General features: G+C 42.9%; 1 pseudogene; it reads left to right on the top strand.

Moving 5' to 3' along the window:
- The first annotated feature begins 8033 nt into the window (after nt 1-8033).
- On the top strand, nt 8034-9387 carry LOC117083422 (annotated as a pseudogene).
- The last annotated feature ends 2783 nt before the right edge of the window (nt 9388-12170 follow it).

Raw genomic sequence — 12170 nt, 5'->3', positions numbered from 1 at the left:
GTCTGACTCAGTTATCTTTACCTCCACTTGGAGTCTTTTTTTTTTTGAGATGGAGTCTCACTCTGTCGCCAGGCTGGAGTGCAGTGGTGCAATCTCGGCTCACTGCAACCTCCGCCTCCTGGGTTCAGGTGATTCTCCTGTCTCAGCCTCCTGAGTAGCTGGGACTACAGATACCTACCACCACGTCCAGCTAATTTTTTTGTATTTTTAGTAGAGATGGGTTTCACCATGTTGGCCAGGATGGTCTCAATCTCTTGACCTCGTGATCCGCCCACCTCGGCCTCCCAAAGTGCTGGGATTATAGCCATGAGCCACCGCGCCCAGCCTGGAGTCCTAAAGTGGTTTGCATCAATCCACGATGCCATGCCCCTTCTGTCCTCTGTTTGGTTTGGGGGTGGCTGTGTAACCCCAGTGGCAGAAGAGGGGTGTTTCTGTGATTTGGGCTGAGGACTGTAACTGGTTAATATTCTTTTAATCCTGATCTCTGACATTCACTCTGCAGGGAAAGCCTCCAAACTTTACCCTGGATCTCTAGGCCTAGCAGACTTGAGGTTAACACTAGTTTAACCTCCAGGATTTTAACTATCTCCAATGTGTTCATTCATTCAACTACTGAATGTCTGAAATGTGTGCGACACTATGCTAGGCACTGGGGATACAATAGTGAACAAAACAGACGTAGTCCCAGCCTATGAAGTTTATGGCTTAGACAGAGGTACAAGCCAAAATAAAAACAAAAAGAACACTCCAAAAAAACAAAGCAGGAATTCCAGTAGACTGTGGTAAGAGCTCTAATGACAATGTGCAACAGGAGTATACAGCACAGGCACAAGGATGTGGTGGCTGGGAGGATGTGTCCCAGGGGAAGAGACATCTCAGCTGAGTCCTTGTGTTAATCTGCTAGATCTGCATTACGAAGTACCCCAGACTGGGTGGCTTAAACAACAGAAATTTATTTTCTCACTCTAGAGGCTAGATGTTTGAGATCAAGGTGTGGCAGGGTTTATTTCTGCTGAGGCCGCACTCCCTGGCTCATCATCCCATCTTCTCCCTGTGTCTTCACATGCTATTCCCTCTGTGCTTTTGTGGCCTAATTTTCTCCTCTTATGAGGACACCAGTCATATTGAACTACAGACCACCCTAATGACCTCAGGTGAACCTAATTACCTCTTTAATGACACTATATTCAAATACAGTCACACTGTGAGGTACTGCGGGTTAGGACTTCAACATATGAATTTAGGTGGGGACACAGTTCAACCCATAGCAGGCATAAAGGATCAATAGAAATCAGCCTGACAAATGGAAGCAAAAGGAAGTGTTTCCAACCTAAGCAAAGAGGCAAGAGGAATAAGGCACCTTAGGAGAACTTGACAGGAGCCAGGTCAGAGAAGGCTGTGTTAAAGAGTGAGAAGTACACTCTAAGGATAATGGATAACTATTGAAGGGCTTCCATTAAGGAAACAATATAATCGGCTTTGCTTTCTAGAAGAAATATTTGGCTATTGTGTGAAGAAAGAGGAACATGGTTGAAGGAGGAGGCCAGAGGAAGCTATTGCCGTTCTTCAGTGGTGAGATAACCACGGCCTGAGCCAGCGTAGTGCAGGCCAGATGGACGGAAGTGAAGGGAGTCGATGTAACTGACAAGCTCTGGAAATTCCTGGATGAAAGGGCTGAGCATCAAGGAAGAGTGGAGGATAACATTCATCTTTCTAACCTGGGAAATGAGAAGAACAAGACATGGACTGTGAAAGGGTGAGAACATACAGGAGAAGGTGAAGGGGTCAGTCGGAAGTAGACCCTGTAACCAAGAGACCACCCAATATTATCCACCCAGCATCTCTACTAAGTGCCACATTTTACATTATGAAAGGAAAGAAGAAAAACTACTTAGGTATCCAACCTGGCTTGGTTTTGGTTATGAGACTTTTATCTCTTCTATTTCAAATATTGAAAAATTAACCCAAAAATCCAAATGCATCCTTCTATCCTGTTTTACTTTCTTCATCTCCCTTTATATTTCTAGACCTTCACAATGCAGCTGAGGACACAAAATATAAGGATGGTTGCTATAGTTTATAAGATATCTGGAAACAAAAATATGATGTTTCCATTTAGGAATACTAACTACACATATACCAGACACAGAGTTAAATTTTCTACATACATTTTCCATTTAATTCTCACAATCCTGTGAGGTAGTTAATTACTTCCATTTTACAGACAAGGAAACAGATGCTCAGAAAGGTGAAGTCACCTGCCCAGGTTTACACAGCTATGCAGATTATTGACCTCAGCTGTCCCTCACTCCAAAGTCCGTGCTATTAACTGCTGTGCTACTCTACCTCCAGCAAGCCCTCCTTCAAGAATTGGGATGAAGTTAAAGCCATTCCACAAAAGCCTTCTTTTTTTCATACCTTTTTTTTACTAAAAAATAATAAAGTATTATTAGTAAAAACGTCCAATGAACTTGAGCTCCATTTTAGAATACAGTAGGAATAATGCTCCTGGAACTGTGCACCCCAGCAGGTCCATAACTGTGCTGGCTGGGATCAAGCTACCAGGCCTCAAGCTTAATTCAGGCCATGTATAGAGACTGCCAGCCAACTTACTTACACGAACAGACTTGATAAGTTTCTGATCAAACTGTCCAAGCATCTGGGCCATCCCTTGGCCAGCAATGCAGAGAAACTGGAGCCCTGTGATCATCAGGGAATATAACCTTGAACTCCTGGCTCTGTCCTGTTATAATTTCTTTACTTTGGATTCTTTTTTTTTTTTTTTAGACAGTCTTACTCTGTTGCCCAAGCTGGAGTACAGTGGCGTGATCTCAGCTCGCTACAACCTCCACCTCCGAGGTTCAAGTGATTCTCCTGCCTCAGCCTCCTGAGTAGCTGGGACTACAGGCAGGGGCCACCAAGCCCGGCTAATTTTTGTATTTTTAGTAGAGATGGGATTTCACTATATTGGCCAGGCAGGTCTTGAACTCCTGACCTCGTGATCCACCCACCTCAGTCTCCCAAAGTGCTAGGATTACAGGCGTGAGCCACTGCACCTGGCCTACTTTGGATTCTTAAAGGAAGACCATTTAAACTGGCAGCAAAGTCTAGTCTCAGTCCTCTGATTAACAAGCACTGTAACCCAAACTGATCTTCAGTTTCCTCAGCTGCAAAATGGAAAACTTGACCAAGACATGTTTATCCAATGACCTTTAAGGACTCCAGAAGTCCATGTTAGCTGGTTGCCCTCTTCTCCCAATGAGAAAGTGGTGAGATCTATGAATTTGTTCACATATTTGCTGGGCAACTGCTGTTTTTCATAATCTAGGAGATGTGATGGCTAACAGTCAAGACAACAGTTTCTGCCATGGAAGAGATTATAATGAGATCAGCAAGAAAATAAACAGAAAATATATGTGTAATAACTGAGATAACAGGAATACGTCGTACAAACCAAGAACTACAGGAAACTACAGAAGGCTCTGGGTGGTGTGGTTTTTGAAAGCAGTATTGCACGTAGATTAACAGAGAACAGAAGGAATCACATCCTTGTCAAGGGGCATTGTATGAACAAGGAGACAGGAGCAAGAACGAGAATGAGAAAGAAGTGCAAGAGGATCTAAGAAGACCCATCTAGAGAGAAACTCTGAGAGAGAATCTGGTTCAAGAAGACCTGTGAGTACTTGGAGGCTATTCTTAAAATTGTAAATGAATTTGATAGATGACAGGAAGTACCCAAGTTAGGAAGCAATATTTTTTCAGTGTATGAGAAAGAGCTTGGTTTTCAGGAGAAACTAGAAGGGTAGGATCCAACCAGGGAGTGTCAACAATAAGCCAATAAGAGGTTGATGAAAGCTTTAAGGGAGTGATAGCTGTGAAAACAGCAAGGAAGGGTGAAATTGAAAGACTTTGCAGAGTCATCACTGCCAGTATGTTTGCGTAATTCCTGGCAATATTCCCCCTCAGTTTCTATGCAATGAGCTTTTAAGTTGTAAATTGCCAACATTTTAGAGGTATTACGCCAAGACCTCATTTGTTTAGTGTAATGTAAGGTTTGGGTTGCTAATACGCTATTTCAGTCCTTAAAGGGTCCTCTGTGAGAATCCAGTTTTTCTAAATATCAATGGATACAAAAAAAATCGAAGTTTTAAAGTTTAACTCTCCCTTCTCTTCTCTCCCAGGTGGCTGTGTCAGTGCAGGGGAAAAGGAACCCTAGAAGGATCCAAGTGGAAATGACATAGAAGATAATGATAATCCCATGAAGTGGTGAAGCTATAACCACCACCTGTTCCTGTGCCTAGGCACAGCATCCTCAACTAGGATTGGGGGTAGGCCATTGGGCTAGGACAAAACTTTGCAGGACTGACACATTACAGGCCCCCATGCAGTATATACTAGATGTGCTGCAACAGGAGCCCAGAATCCACCTGCACCCACCTCAATATGAATAGCACGTGTTGCCAACATCTGCTTTGGCTCTTTCCTTCAGCTGTTTTCATGTGTTTTCTCTTTGTAAAAATGGCTTCCACCTAGCAGTGGACTACTCTTCCAGATTCCCACCTTTTCACCTCCCTCCTGCCTCTATAAACTTAGGACACCAACACTGTAAGTTACTAGGCTTCTAAATTTAATGCATATGAGAATCATCTAGGGAGCTCTTTTTGAAATGCAGATTCTAGGGCCCACCCTCAAGAGATTGTAATTTAATGAATCAAGGAATGGGACTCAGGAATCTGTACTGAACAGGCATCCCAGCTGCCTCTGGTGTCAGTGGTTCCCAGCCCAACTTACCAGAGCACTGCAAAGTTGAACCTAGCAGCATAATTAATCCATGCTAAAGCCAAACTCATAAATTAACATTTATCAAGAAGCCTTTGAGAGCATGATTCTATGATTATGTATGAGTCTTAGGGCTCATTTTTCCTAGGGTGTAAACTGATACAAAGTCACACTGGGAGAGCCTATGATCCCAGTGTATATTTCTGGCAGGGCATAATTTTCTCTATAGGGACAGGCACAGCAACATTGATTGTATAACATTACTCCACCCTGGAATTTACTATTAGTCATAAAAACTGAGGCAACTCCAGTATTGCTGGTTCATTTGATGAGTATACAGGGTGGGAAGGCCTCTATGACAACTTCTTCCTCCCCTAAAGGGCAAAAATGCAACTCAACTCACAATCCAGGCTACTGAGCAAAGGTTTGAATGACCCCTGAGCCCATACAAGCTTCTCTGCATTGTTCTGAGAGGACCCAAAAGCCACTGGTGTTGTTGAGACCACTGGTTCCTTTGTCCTAAAGAGAAGAGGGAGGGAAATGATTGCTGCTACACTCACTCTGAAGTAAGAAAAGTTGTGGGTGGCTGAAAATTTTACTCTGGAAAGATGTTAGGTAGCTCGTTGTTTCCACAGCCCTGCAAACTATGCTCCTGATACAGAGTGCGGCAAGTGGGCCAGAGAAGTGCTGGGAAGGGAAAGGCGTAGTCCCCAGCTGGGGCTCCAGCCCCAGACCTGTGCCCACAGACCTAGGTGAGGACAGGCATTTCTGTTTTCATGCCTAATTATTGCATTTCCCAAGACCACCCTGGGCTGCCATGCTCCTATCCTGTGCCTATAAAAACTCCAAGATCCTAGTGGGCACACACACAAGCAGCTGGACATCAAGAGGAACACACCAATGGCTGAGGACACAAGCAACTGGAAGTTGAAAGGAACACACCAGCCTAAGGGCCGACAGGGACCAGCAGATGCTGGAGAGGAACACACCAGCGTAAGAGCACACCCACAGGCACTGACAGACTTCGGCAGGCCATCGACTGGTGGAACAATGCAGAGTTTGGCTAGGCTGGTCAGAAGAGAGCCCAGCTGCTGGGAGGCCCAACTGCAGGAGAAAACCACCGTCCCACTCCAGCCCTCTTCTGGCCTTACCATCTACCTCGCTGAGAGCTACCACTCAGTAAAAATCCTTGCACTCATTCTCCAAGCCCACATGTGATCCGATTCTTCTGGTATACCAAGGCAAAAATCCGGGGATACAGGACGCCCTCTGTCCTTATGATAAGGCAAAGGGTCTAATAGAGCTGATTGACACAAGCTACCTACAGACAGCAAAGCTAAAAGAGCACTTTGTAACACACACCCATTGGGGCTTCGGGAGCTGTAAGCATTCACCCCCAGATGCTACCGTGGGGTCGGAGCCCCACAACCTACCCGTCTGCAAGCTTCCCCTAGAGGTTTGAGCACCTGGGCACTGAAGAAGTGAGCCACTCCCCCTGTCACACGCCCTGTGAGGGGGACAAGGGAACTTCTCCCGTTTCACTCCCACCCCTCAGCCTCTGTGTCCTGGCACCCAGAGAGGAGCCCTAGGGCAGGCACACCCCCAGCCTTGTTGGCTTTAGTTATGTTCATCCCATCTTCCATCTTCGTTCTCAGTGTATCTACGTAAGCCTCATTGAAGTTAGCCAAGTCCAGGACCACAGAAGCAGATATGGGTTAAACAATCCCCTCACATTCCAATCCCAGCCTCACTGCAAAGTACTAACCTCTAACTCATGGAGGCTCAGAACTCACCTTTTGGGGATCTCCTTATGGCCTCACTCCCTGGCTGTTACTGACAACCAGCCCCAGTGGAAAGCCAGAGCCCTCTGTGGCCAGAATGATTTTTTTTAATTTGTCTTGTCTTGGCTACAATTATTTTTACTTTTTACAATAAAAAAGTTTTTCCTGTACTTTTAGGAATTTTCTATAGCCAGAGAAGTCAAGGATGGCCAAGAAACTCCAAGTGGCTAGAATACCATGACCCCAATAATTAGTATGTGGTTATCTAAGAGATGTAAATTCATATGTACATTATACCTTTTGAGAAATAACTATCAGCTCAATTAAAGATAATCATTAAAGAAAATTTAATGCAAACTGTGTATATGTATTTGAGACAGGGTCTCACTCTGTTGCCCAGGCTGCAGTGCAGTGGTGTGATCATAGCTCACTGTAACCTTGAGCACTTGGGCTCAAATCATCCTCCTGCCTCAGCCTCCTGGGGAGCTGGCACTTACAGGTATGCACCACCATGACTGGTTTACATTTTTTGTTTTTTTGTTTGTTTGTTTGTTTTTTATAGAGACAAGGTCTCACTGAGTTGCCCAGACTGGTCTCAAACTCCTGCCCTCAAGCAACCCTGCCACCCTGGCCCCCTAAAGTGCTGGGATTATAGGTATGAGCCCCTGTTTGAGGATGAACTGTATATTTAAAAAGAGTTTATAATCTAGAGAAAACGTAAGTAAATATAAATAGCTGTATGTTTAGATACATTTTTGTTAAGTTCTCAACATTTCCCTAGAATTATTTAATCCAACATTATTTTTCCAATATTATAAAACTTCCTCCTGCCTTGTGCAACAACTTTTGAACTGTCATCCTTGCCAACTTTAGGCTGTTGAAATGGATATAGGCAGGTTCCTAGAGAAGAATGGAAGTAGAATAGACTCTTGTGGTTTAACAAATCAGAACAAGTTTTTAAATCGAAGAAACGCCGGCTTTACACGTAAGTTGAGAGGTGATCATCTAATTGATGTGATGCATGGATGCTACAAACCACCTTACTTCCCAGAGTGTATTTGCTCACCTCATGCATAAAATTTCACCATTCTATTTCTTCATCTTAAAGCACTTACTCAGTCAAAATGTAGATACCCATAAGATTTTTTTACATGTACCATTTTGCAAAAGATTTGCAGAGTCTTTTCTAAGAGTTCTTTTTTTTTTTCATATCCTTTAGACTCAGTAAGAGTCCATTTTAATAGATGACAGAGAAAAAGTAGAAGAGGACAGATACATCTATGGGGATTGGTGAAAGGATAGAAATCTGAGAGCCTGATGGTTTTGGTTTCAGCAGTCCATACATTCATTAAGCCTGGAACTTAATGCCTTTACCGACAGAAGAATTATATACACAGACTCATCCATTAGCTAACTCTTTTATGCCAATGGACACCGCCGGGGAAGCATAAAGTCTCTCTTCCCACTGCTGTCATGTCTAAGTCAGAGTCTCCTAAAGAACCCAAACAGCTGCAGACGCTCTTCATCTGAGAGTTGAGCTTTTAAACAATCGACAAGACTCTGAAGAGCCGTTCTGAGCAATGGGGAACGCTCACCAACTGTGTGGTAATGAGCGATCCCAACACCAAGCACTCCAGGGGCTTTGGGTTTGTCACATATGCCCTTGTGGAGGAGGTGGATGCAGTCATGAATGCAAGGCCACACAAGGAGGATGGAAGAGTTGTGGAACCAAAGAGCTGTCTCAAGAGAAGATTCTCAGAGACTAGGTGCCCACTTAACTCTGAAAAAGATATTTGTTGGTGGCATTAAAGAAAACACTGAATAACATCACCTAAGAGATTATTTTGAAGAGTAGAGGAAGAATTGAAGTGATTGAAATCATGACTGACCCAGACAGTGGCAAAAAGAGGAGCGTTGCTCTTGTAACCTTTGGCAAAAGGAGGGGCTTTGTTTTTGTAACCATGGCTCCGTAGATAAGATTGTCATTCAGAAATATCATACTGCGAATGGCCACCGCTGTGAAGTAAAGAAAGCCCTGTAGTAGCAAGAGATGGCAAGTTTTTCATCTAGCCAAGGAGGCTGCAGTGGTTCTGGAAACTTCGGTGGTGGTCGTGGAGGTAGTTTTGGTGGGAATGACAACTTTGGTCACAGAGGAAACTTCAGTGCTTCTGGTGCCTTGGGTGGCAGCTGTGGTGATGGTGGATATGGTGGCAATTAGGATGGCTATAATGGATTTGGTAATGATAGTGGTTATGAAGGAGCCCTGGTTCCTTCATAACCCTGGTTACTCTGGAGGAAGCAGAGGCTATGGAAGTAGTGGACAGGATTCTGGAAACCAGGGCAGTGGCTGTGGTGGGGGTGGCAGCCGTGACAGCTGTAACAATGGAGGAGGCGTACAGGACTTTGGTGGTGAGAGTGGAAGCAATTTGGGAGGGCATGGAAGCTACAGTGATTTCTGAAAAAACAACAATCAATCTTAAAATTTGCACTCATGAAGGGAGGAAACTTTGGAGGCAGAAGCTCTGGCCCCTGTGGTGGTAGAGACGAATACTTTGCCAAACCACAAAACCAAGGTGGCTATGGCAGTTCCAGCAAGAGCAGTAGCTATGGCAATGGCAGAAGATTTAAAATCCTGCCAGGAAACAAAGCTTAGCAGGAGAGGAGAGCCAGAGAAGTGACAGGGAGCTTACAGGTTACAATAGATTTGTGAACTTAGCCAAACATAGTGGTGGCAGGGCCTAGCTGCTAAAAAGAAGGCATATTTTAGACAATACTCATGTGTATGGGCAAAAAAAAAACTCAAGGAGTGTATTTGTGACTAATTGTATAGCAGGTTATTTTAGTTTCTGCCCAGGTTGGCAGCTCTGCCTTCTTGGTGGATGGCAACTTCATCTGTTCTTCTGATATCACCACTTTGGTTCATTTTGCGAGTCAATGGTGCTCGATTGCGGTGTTTCCGTCTCCTTGGAGGTGCTTTTCTCTGCATCTCGGATGGGTTCATCGTAGAACTTCAAATGTCTAGTGGGTATCCAAACAGGAAGCTGATTTTCTCCTGGTGAAACACAAGCAAAACCTCTTCCCCAGGTTATCACCTTCCCTGTTTCCCATGTCTTATTTTTGTTGTCTTTCCACCAAGTCAGTTTTCCTTCATGTGGACTGTTCTTTTTACCAGGAAGATGTTGCTCTGCAGAAGTAGTAGTGTGATTTCTATCAATGTTTAAAAAATTTAAAGTATAGAGTGCTAGATTAAGTTGCATCTGAGGAGTGGTACACTCCTTACTGTCTCCCCCTTCTTTTTGTTTAACTGAGTTTTGAGTGTTCTGTTAGTTCTTTCAACTATGGCCTGTCCTTGGGAATTATAAGGAATTCCTGTTGTATGTGTAATTTTCCACTGATTTAAGAATTTTTGGAATGCTTTACTACAATATCCTGGTCCATTGTCAGTTTTAATTTTTTCTGGAACTCCCGTTACAGCAAAACAAGATAATAAATGTTTTTTAACATGGGAAGTACTTGCTCCTGTCTGGCAGGTTGCCCATATGAAATGTGAGTAAGTATCAACTGTTACATGAACATATGACAATTTTTCAAATGAAGGTACATGTGTGACATCCATTTGCCATAATGCGTTAGGACACAGACCTCTGGGATTAACTCCTGCCTCTTGAGTGGGCAGGTGTAGTACTTGACACTGGGTGCAATGTTGTACAATATCTTTTGCCTGTTTCCATGTGATATCAAATTTGTTTTTTAACCTTGCTGTATTTACATGAGTCAAAGCATGAAGTTCTTGTGCTTTTATGAATGCAGAGGATACCAGTAAGTCAGCTTGTTCATTTGCTTTAGTTAAAGGTCCTGGTAAATTAGTGTATGCTCGGATATGAGTAATATAAAATGGGAAATTCCTTTTTCTTACAGTTTGTTCTAATAAATTGAACAGCTGGTTTAACTGATCATCCATGCTATATTTAATTAGAGCTGTCTCAACATCCCTTGTAACCTGTACTACATATGCAGAATCTGATATAATATTAACAGGTTGATTAAAATCTTGTAACACTGTCATGACTGCAACCAACTCTTCCCTTTGAGGCAATTGATATTGAGTTTTGATTACTCGCTCCTTTGGCCCTGTGTAAGCCGCTTTTCCATTGCTGGAACCATCAGTAAATACTGTCAAAGCATTTCTAAAGGTTCATGTCTGGTAATTTAGGTAAAATCAAGTAGTCAATTTAAAAACTGGAAGATTTTTTTTTTTTTTTTTTTTTTTTTTTGAGACGGAGTCTTGCTCTGCCACCAGGCTGGAGTGCAGTGGCAGATCTCAGCTCACTGCAAGCTCGTCTCCGGGTTTATGCCATTCTCCTGCCTCAGCCTCAAGTAGCTGGCTACATGCACGGCTAGTTTTTTGTATTTTTAAGTAGAGACAGGGTTTCACCGTATTAGCCAGGATGGTCTCGATCTCCTGACCTCGTGATCCGCCCGTCTCGGCCTCCCAAAGTGCTGGGATTACAGGCTTGAGCCACCGCGCCCGGCCAAAAACTGGAAGATTTTTGTTTTTGGGTAATGATTATCAATAATTCCCATAAAATCAGCAAGACCAATCTGCCATGCATCAGAATTGATAAAGGCTTGTCTAACTTGTTCCTTGGTTAAAGGAACAACTATTTTGTCTGGATGATTACCACACAATTTTATTATTCGTAATCTTGCCTGACCAATTAATGTAGCTATTTGATCCAAGTACAATGTAAAAGTCTTAATTGTACTGTGAGGAAGAAATGACCACTCCACAAGATCAGTATTTTGAAAAATGATGCCTGTTGGAGAATGTGCAGTAGCAAAAATCAAAAGTTGGAGTGGGGCTAAGGGATCTATTCTACTTATTTGTGCTGACTTAATTTTTTCTTCCACTAATTTAATTTCTTTTGTTGCCTCTGAGGTTAATATTCTTTTGCTATTTAAGTCTGGGTCTCCTCTTAGGATAGAGAACAAATTTGACATGGCATAAGTAGGAATGCCTAGAGTTGGCCGAATAGAATTAATATTGCCTAACAATTTCTGAAAGTCATTTAATGTTTTTAATGTGCCTTTTCTTACTTCTATTTTTTGTGGCTTAATTTTTCTATTTTCTATCTGCATCCCTAAATAATGAAAAGGAGTAGAGGTTTGAATTATCAGATGCTATTGTTAGTCCTGCATTGGCAATCTCTGCTTGCAGAAATGTGTAACAGTCAATTTGTCTCTTGTTTCTGCAGCACATACAATATCATCAATATAGTGAATGATATAAAAATCTGAACAATTTGTCTCTAACTGGTTGAAGGACTTGACCTACGAAAGTTTGACAAATAGTTGGACTATGAAGCATTCCCTGAGGTAACACTTTCCACTGAAACCTGGTGGCTGGTTCTTTATTATTTATGGCTGGTATAGTAAAGGCAAATTTTTCACAATCCTGCTCTGCCAGAGGAATGGTGAAAAAGCAATCCTTTAGATCAATTATAACTAAAGGCCAGTATTTTGGGATCATGGCTGGGGAGGGCAACCCAGGTTGGAGAGGCCCCATGGGTTGAATTACAGCATTTATGGCTCTTAAGTCCGTTAACATAC

This window comes from Trachypithecus francoisi, unplaced genomic scaffold (assembly GCF_009764315.1).
Source record: "Trachypithecus francoisi isolate TF-2019V2 unplaced genomic scaffold, Tfra_2.0 Lachesis_group0, whole genome shotgun sequence".
NCBI lineage: Eukaryota > Metazoa > Chordata > Mammalia > Primates > Cercopithecidae > Trachypithecus > Trachypithecus francoisi.
The sequence above is the reverse complement of the archived record's forward strand: the minus strand, read 5'-3'. Positions and strand labels throughout refer to the sequence as shown.